Genomic DNA, 8094 nt, shown 5'->3' with positions numbered 1-8094 from the left:
ATTTAATAAGTATATATATTGAAACTAAATAATTAAAAATACTTATTTGGCCAACTATTGCACATTTAGGATAGAGACTGGAACTTCTGCAATAGAGCTGTAGGTAGAGCTGGAAGTGAGTCGAGTTGAGTCAAGCTAGACCAAGCTTAAGCCTGGCTCACAACTCAACTCATTAACAATCGAGTCTATTTTTTAAGCTCAATCTTGGCCTACCGAAAGCTCATAAGCTAACTCGAGCTCACGAGTTGGCTTAAATAATAGGAACATGATCTATAATTCTATATCAATAAATTATAACTTATATATATTAAAAAATATTAATTTTATATATTGTGTATCTATTAATTATAAATTTTTTATTTATATCCTACATAAAAATTATATAAAGAATAATTATAAAATTTTAAATATGCTTCTGGGGCTTCATTTGATGCCGCTGCTGTCATTGTTATTAAATCAATTTAATTTGATAATTATAGTAAGGTTTAATTGGTCGAGCATGAGAGAGTCATGAGAATGATTGCACCTAGGGCTGGAAGTGAGCCGAGTTTAGTCGAGCTAGACCAAGCTCAAGCTCGGCTCACGAAAATTGAGATTAACCCACGACTCAACTCATTAACAATTGAGCTTATTTCTTAAGCTTAAGTTTGGCTCACTGAAGGTTCATGAGCCAATTCGAGCTCACAAGCTGGCTTAAATAACAGAAACATAATCTATAATTTTATATCAATAAATTATAACTTATATATATTAAAAAATATTAACTTTATATATTATATATCTATTAATTATAAATTTTTTATTTATGTCCTACATCAAAATCATATAAAAAATATTTATAAAATTTTGAATAAGAATATTAATATTTGTAAAATTATATATATATATATATATATATATATATATATATATATACATATATATATATATATATATAATCGAACCAGTTCACGAGCTAATGAGCTGATCTTATACAAACTCAAGTTCGACTCATTTAATTTATGAGCTCAATTCTATACTCAAGCTCGGCTCATCAGTTCACGAGCTCAGCTTATTGAGCTATTAATGAGTCGAGCTCGAACTGGCTCATAACTGGCTTGACTCACTTCCAACTCTTGCTGTAGGATAGGAGAGATGAAATGATTCTATGTATGGGAATGTAAAAATCTTTTCCGTTTATTTGTTGTGGAGTTTGTTTGTATCTGCTCCGTATTTGATGTCGGAAAAAAATGACTAAAACAGCTAAGATTAACAAGCTAATTGCAATTTGCATATTGATTGTTTATATTTTATTGAGAAGGATTAGGTGCCCATGTGATGAGTGTAAATGTCATCAATATTTTTAAATTATTTTTTAATATTTTTTTCATATGCACTTTTACCAACGTTCTTGTCGTCGGTATTATAAAATTAATAGTTTTTCCTACGTGCTAATTTACCGTTGGCAATTTATTATTATCAACAAATATTTGTCGAATTTTTTCAACGACCGATTTTTCACTTGGTATTACCAACCTTGGTCGTTAGTAAGACTGTCGGTAAAATTAGAGTGTCTTGTAGTAACAAAAAAGTACAACTAACTATCTAACCGTGCTCTTCAAATCAATTACCTCCACATTTTGAATGTTAAAGCTCTTTAGTGACAGGTGATTCCTTTGATGCTTGTGATGAGTTTGTCTCCACTCTTTGTGTTCCTAATTGTAGTGTTCCATCATCCCCATGTACCCTCTCTTATATTGTTCCTGCTACTCCAACTATCGACTAAGCTTTTTATTAGGTAAATTTACAACTACTTTTTGTCTCGGACTATTTGAACTAGGAGTAATATAGGTTAGGAATAGGTAAGAATATTTTATACATACTGTGAGAGGAAGATTATACTAGGCAATCACGGACGAAGAATTTGGAGGCTAAAGTTGATGTTAGGGACAAATCTATCGAAATAAAGTCCAAGTTTGATACTCCTTCGACTACAAAATGTGGGTATTCTTGATCAAAATGAAGTCATGCTTCTCTATGAGAATGATAGGCCATGATGTTGTCGATGTAGTGATTGTCAAAATGTCGTCTCATCTAAAGGGATGAAATTATTAGTGCATATAACCTCTTGAGTCTACATACCAAGGATGAGTAATACATTCTTTTAAAAGTGACATACCTGGTTCGCTTTCTATGGCCAAACCTATATAAATTGCAAAATTTACACTTGGCCAATTCTTCATCATCCTAATCTAAATATTTATGGTTAAGCACTTTTTTCGTCCCTAAGACTTTGGGTCAAAATCAAAATCGTCCTCGACCTTTTTTTCTTATTAAAATCATCCTCAATATTACAAAACGTTATAAAATCATCCTTTTGTCTATAAACAATATTTTTCAAACGACTTTGCCCTTTAAAAAAAATCGTTCCCCTCACTACTAACTCCCAACCCACCCTTCATCATCATCATCGAGCCTCTTTCTTCCTCTCTTTCTCCCAGACTCCTACTCTCCCTCATCACTAACCGCTAACCACAAAATAAATCAACAATCCAACAACAGCAACAATCACAAAATAAATCAACAATCCAGCAACAGCAATAATAAAAAAATTAGCAACAACATAAATTTAAAAAATTAAAAAAAGAGAACTCATATATATGTTCTTCAAAAATTAAAAAAGAAAAAAAAGGAAGAATGAAGATGAGAGAAAGAGAGCAAGGGAAGAAAATCGAAATCGCATTGTCTCCTCCTTCCATTTTCTGCCTCTGCCATTTACTCCCCACCCTCAACACTCCTCCCACCTCCATCACACCACTGACTTAGCCTTTTCTTCAATTACTGCAACAAAACCATCACAAGTCTAACCTTAATTCTGTCCAAAATTAACAATAACAACAAAGACAAAGAGAAAGTAAATCAAAGAAAAATGATACAGAAGAAAGAAAATTAGAAAAAATAAAAAATGAAGAACAAATTGAAATCCAGAAAATCAAATAAAAGGAAGAATAAAGGGAGCAAAGGTTTGGCTGAAATTCAGGAAATAACAAACTGTTATTTTGACCAAGTTAACCACGTCTTCTTCTTTTCCACAAACAGCACCATTCCTTACTCAAAACCCTTTTGTTTTTTTCTCTGTTGGCATCCCCTTTCTGTTCACAACAGCCCCTCCCCATCATTTCCTTATTTCTCAATCCCGTAACCTTTTCAACACTACAAGATTCTTGCCATTTTATGGCGGTTTTTTTCCCGTTTTGTGGCAGTTTCTAAAATCTCTAAAATTGGAGGTACCACGAGCTTATTTGTGGCAGTTTTATAAAACCGCCACGACATTATTTAGTGGCGGTTCTTTTACTATTTTTTGGGGGTTGAGTTAATGGATTCTGACAGTTTTTTGTCATTTTTGTGGCGGTTTAAAACTCCCCACAAAGTTAATATTCAAATTAAAATAAAAGAGCCACAAACTTAACAATGGCAAACCACTACTAGACTACTATTCCTAATTCTGAGCACTGCCAAAAAAGAGGTTCATATCAAAATCAGTTCAACCAAAAGCAAGATAATATTACACTAGCTAAGGTAAACATTATCCTAGGATTATAGCTATATGATAATCTTCCAAAAATTAGTTTTACTAACTAATAAGGTAACATTATCCTTCAACAAAAAACAGAATCAAATCTCAAATTCTAGCATTCAACACATCTATACAATGTCATCGTCTATTTTCCATTTTCTTTTGTCTATTTTAAATTAAAAATCGCTCAGAAGCACCAATAAAAGATCAATTTAGAGTTTGAGAATGTTAGCATCTGCTAAACATAGCAACACATCATTGTAGAATAAAATTGCATCATGTATGGATTGAAAAAATTGCACCTCTTCATCAATTCAAATACATCCCATTTGATGTCCAGAACCACTATATCTTTGGCTTCCCTTTCCTGCATTGCAAATCTCAAGGCCTACTCTGTAATCACCATCAAACTTTTCTTGAAATACATCTAACTTGACTAAACAAACTCGATGAGCATAGAATCTTTTTCCTATAGATCAATTAGTTTAAGGTTTGTACTTTGTAGATCCAAGAAGCTCCAACAGCAATTCTAATCTTGCAAGATATAGCAGCAAGTTGATTGGAAATACTTCAAAGCACTACTAGGTGAAAAAATTATTAAAATGAGCAGATAAAAGCTTATTGTACCATTGTTGTCAATGAAGATAGTTCTACAATCATCAATAGGACATAAATGAGCAAGAGCAACACGACGTTGAACACCCTTTTTCGCAAAGCACATAAGATATAACAAGTGTTTCAAATTTCAATACCTGCCAAAGAAAAAGGAATAATATAAGAATCATATTCAATAAAACACCAATCACAGGAATCAATAATTTGCAAGAAGACTCACTTGCCTCTGGATCTTCTCCTCAAATCTTGTGAAGATTTTTGTTACACACTCTCTAGTTGGCTGCAAGTCAAACAAAAATCAGTTAAACTAATGAATTATAGAGAGATAGAACTATAAAAGTTCTACTTATGAACATAAACAATTTTATTATTATCAAAGACAAATACCAGTAAATTAAACACAATTCAATATATGATACTACGGAGTAAAGGAAAGAAGGGCATACTTGAGCTTTGAAACTTCCATCCTAATGTTTGTGAAAACCACCGGCCTTAATAAGGTCTGTAATAATGTCCTGTCACACAATTTATATTTGATAAATTCATAAAGGACAACATAGTAACATAAAATTTTGACAAAGTTAAGAATAATAAACCCATTTTTTAAAGAGAGAGAAAGAGGCTCGGTGATGATGATGAAGGGAGTTAGGGGTTAATGGAGAGGGAAAGGATTTTTTTAAAGGGCAAAATCGTCTAAAAATTATTGTTTATGGACAAAAAGATTATTTTATCACATTTTGTAACGTTGAGAATGATTTTAATAAGAAAAAAAAGATCGAAAACGATTTTGATTTTGACCCAAAATCTTAAAAACGAAAAAAGTACTTAATTCAAATATTTAAGTCCAATTGAGAAACAAGTTTCTTAGTTTTATAATAGTTTTTGAAAAGAGTCACTAGGATTTGGTGTGATTTTCTTATTTAAATAAGGTCAACAATGAGTATTATAAGTGTTAAACACCTAACGTTCTTATAACAATTGAAAACTACAAGTGCACCCTATCATCTTAGAAAAGTATACATATCAAATACGATAAAACATTTAGCATCAGGATTAGGTTCTTTTCTCTCCTCCATTTGAGTAGGATGTTAAACCATCTCTTCATACCTATTAATGTTATCTTTCCAAATTGCAACATCTTTAACAAAAGTAATAAGACAAATAATAAAAATAGAATTTTGCTAGAGAACCAATGAGGTATCTTTACAATGGCTACAATGGGCTGTTTGTTTGGTCCAATATGAGTTAAAAATGAAGATTAATCCACTTTTATCTTAATTCCAAAATTACTGTTCAGTTTTGTTTTAACTTCTACCACATAATCCTTAATTTTAATTTTTTCCCAATTCCCCTTTTTAAACGGAAGGTAACGCTACCCCCAAACCCCCCACTGTCGCTATTGAACATCCCGAATCGTAGCCACCGTGTGACCTGCAACCTGCGTCCGTGCCAATCAGGAATTTAGTGGCCAACCTCCATCGCGCCCGTCCTCCCTTGCTGGCAGCAACTGCTACGCACCGTCATGGCTGAGCATCCTGTTGCCGAATTTCTGCGTGACAAGGAGCCTCCGTCGCTCACCCATAGTGAAAATAACCATCCATTCAAGGATAAAAATAATCATCCACATACTTAATAAATTGAACATCCAATATATTTTAATTATATATAACTAAACACAATCCAATCAAAATAATCATCCACATAATAATTAAAATAACCATCTGCATACCTACTAAAATGACCATCCTATATAATATGGAGAGTTGCGGAGTTCTTTTGGGAGATATTCCCTGGCCAATGACCATTACGTATTAGCTTCCTTCAACCATTCTCCACAGTCTTATTTTGAATATTTGATCATTCCCCATATAAGACCAATCACAGCCCTAACATCATCTACTATACTAAAAACTTGATGCCCCACATTGCTTTTTTGGTGTGTTCGTAGGTCAAAATTTTGTAAAAAACAAGAAAAATAGAACAAGACGATGCAAAAGATGGAGATGGGTGGTGCTGGTAGTGGCATTACTTGCAGGGTAGTGTTGCTGCTGGGCGTGGTGGTGGATCTTCAAGGAATTGGAGAGTTGAGTTGACTCTCCAAGGAAGAGGACGAGAGAGTAGGACTTTCCATCTGCGATGATGGCTGCCGGGAAAGTGGTGCGAAAATAGCGGCAGAGGGCGAGGCGCGTCGAGCTGACCGACGGAGGTGGAGGCGGTGTCGGTGGAAAGCTGCAGCGGCGTCGGTATAGTTGGCGGAGAGTGCAGTGGCGCGATGTGAGGATGAGAGAAGATGATAATAATCGTACGTAGTGTGAATGAGTTTAAATACTAATCCTAATTTTTTAAATTTCAAAATTTGAAATTAAATAATTAATTAATGATCTAATTTTTTATTTTAATTTTATCTTCTTTTTTAAATCCTATTGTATACATTGTACACTAAAATCACTGTCTCCTCATACTTTCTCTAAAAATAAGGCCAACAACAAAACAACACAAATTTTTCCAAAATTACATATTTAGAAAACATTATTAGAATAAAGTTTCGAAATACATATAATTATTTAAAACTAAAAATAATGTTTAAATATTTATTTTTAACAATGACACAATTGCCTATAAAATTAGAGACAACTAAACTGTCATACCATTTATTAGTAATAGAGGTGCAAACTTTACTGACAATTTGAATGTTAAGAAAATTGGCTCATCGAAAAAGTATTTATATTACTAATTTGACAACAAAATAACTCATATGTTACTCTAAATCTCTCGTACCAATTAAAATAAAATCTTTTTTTTCAAAATTAAGAAACTTCCTCCTTCTCTTTACCCTCTCCTCTACTTCTCTCCTTCATTTCCTCCTCTTCTTCTCTATTTTTTTATGTCCTTTCCACTCTAATATTATTATTACTTTATTAGTATTATTAATTTGACAACAAAAAAGGTACCATGTGACACTCTTTTTCTCTCACTTGTTTTATCTACATCTTTCCTTCTTTTCCTCCATCTCCTTCTATATCTCATTCTATCATTCTCATAGTTATCAGGACCGAATCAGCGACTAAGTTATGTTATTGGATTACTGGATCTATCGTTTAACCGATAGATCACTAATTGAACCATTTGATCGCCATTAACTGGGTCACTAGTATTTCTTATCCTAATAACGAATCGAACTGGCTGGAACAACTATTTGTTGATTCTTGGTTGGACCCCGTCTGGTCCAATTCTAATAACACTAAACATTCCTACTCTATTACTAGTTTACTACTGTTACTGCTGCCATTACTGTTATTATTACTACTATTAATTTAACAATTAAAATGTCTCACATAATATTTTCTCATTACAATTAACATAACATCATTTTCTCTAAACGAGCACCTTCTACTAATAATTTTTTTTTAAAATTGATGAATTTTCTCCTTCCTTCCTTCTTTTTTGCTACCTCTTTCCTTCTCTTTCTCTATCACTTTTTACCTTTTCGCTTTATTATTATATTACTCTCTACTTACGGAAGCAAGTGAAATGAACTTGATCGACAATCAAATAATACTGGTCGACTGACCCAATCAAATCGTAGCTGATTGTTATACTACTCTAAATTATGTTGGTTAACTAAAATTGTATGATTTTATTGGCTCATTGGAACTTTTATTTCCGGTCAATGGTAGAACCAACGGGAGTCTAAGGTTAGTCCTCTTAATTTAAAAAAAAAAAATAGTTAGTGTGGGCAATAGCCTCAACTTTTTTTTGGAAAAATGACCCCTTTTGTTTTGTGGTTGTTTTTTTGTTTTATTTTTTTTGTAGTTCTGGATATAGGAGAAAACTGTCGTAAAGTTGGCGCTATTGAAAATATTATATCTTTTTTTTTTCTCTAATTTGGTAAAATCTTTAATTTTTATTGCTATAACATTAAT

General features: G+C 32.6%; 1 protein-coding gene across 8 annotated transcripts in view; it reads left to right on the top strand.

Moving 5' to 3' along the window:
• LOC107647161 overlaps window positions 1–8094 on the top strand; it is a 35644-nt gene that overhangs the window by 6687 nt on the left and 20863 nt on the right. The window lies entirely within an intron of this gene.

The sequence above is a fragment of the Arachis ipaensis genome, chromosome B06, assembly GCF_000816755.2.
Source record: "Arachis ipaensis cultivar K30076 chromosome B06, Araip1.1, whole genome shotgun sequence".
In the NCBI taxonomy this organism is placed as follows: domain Eukaryota; kingdom Viridiplantae; phylum Streptophyta; class Magnoliopsida; order Fabales; family Fabaceae; genus Arachis; species Arachis ipaensis.
Note: the sequence above shows the minus strand (reverse complement) of the source record. Positions and strands in the feature narration are given on the sequence as shown.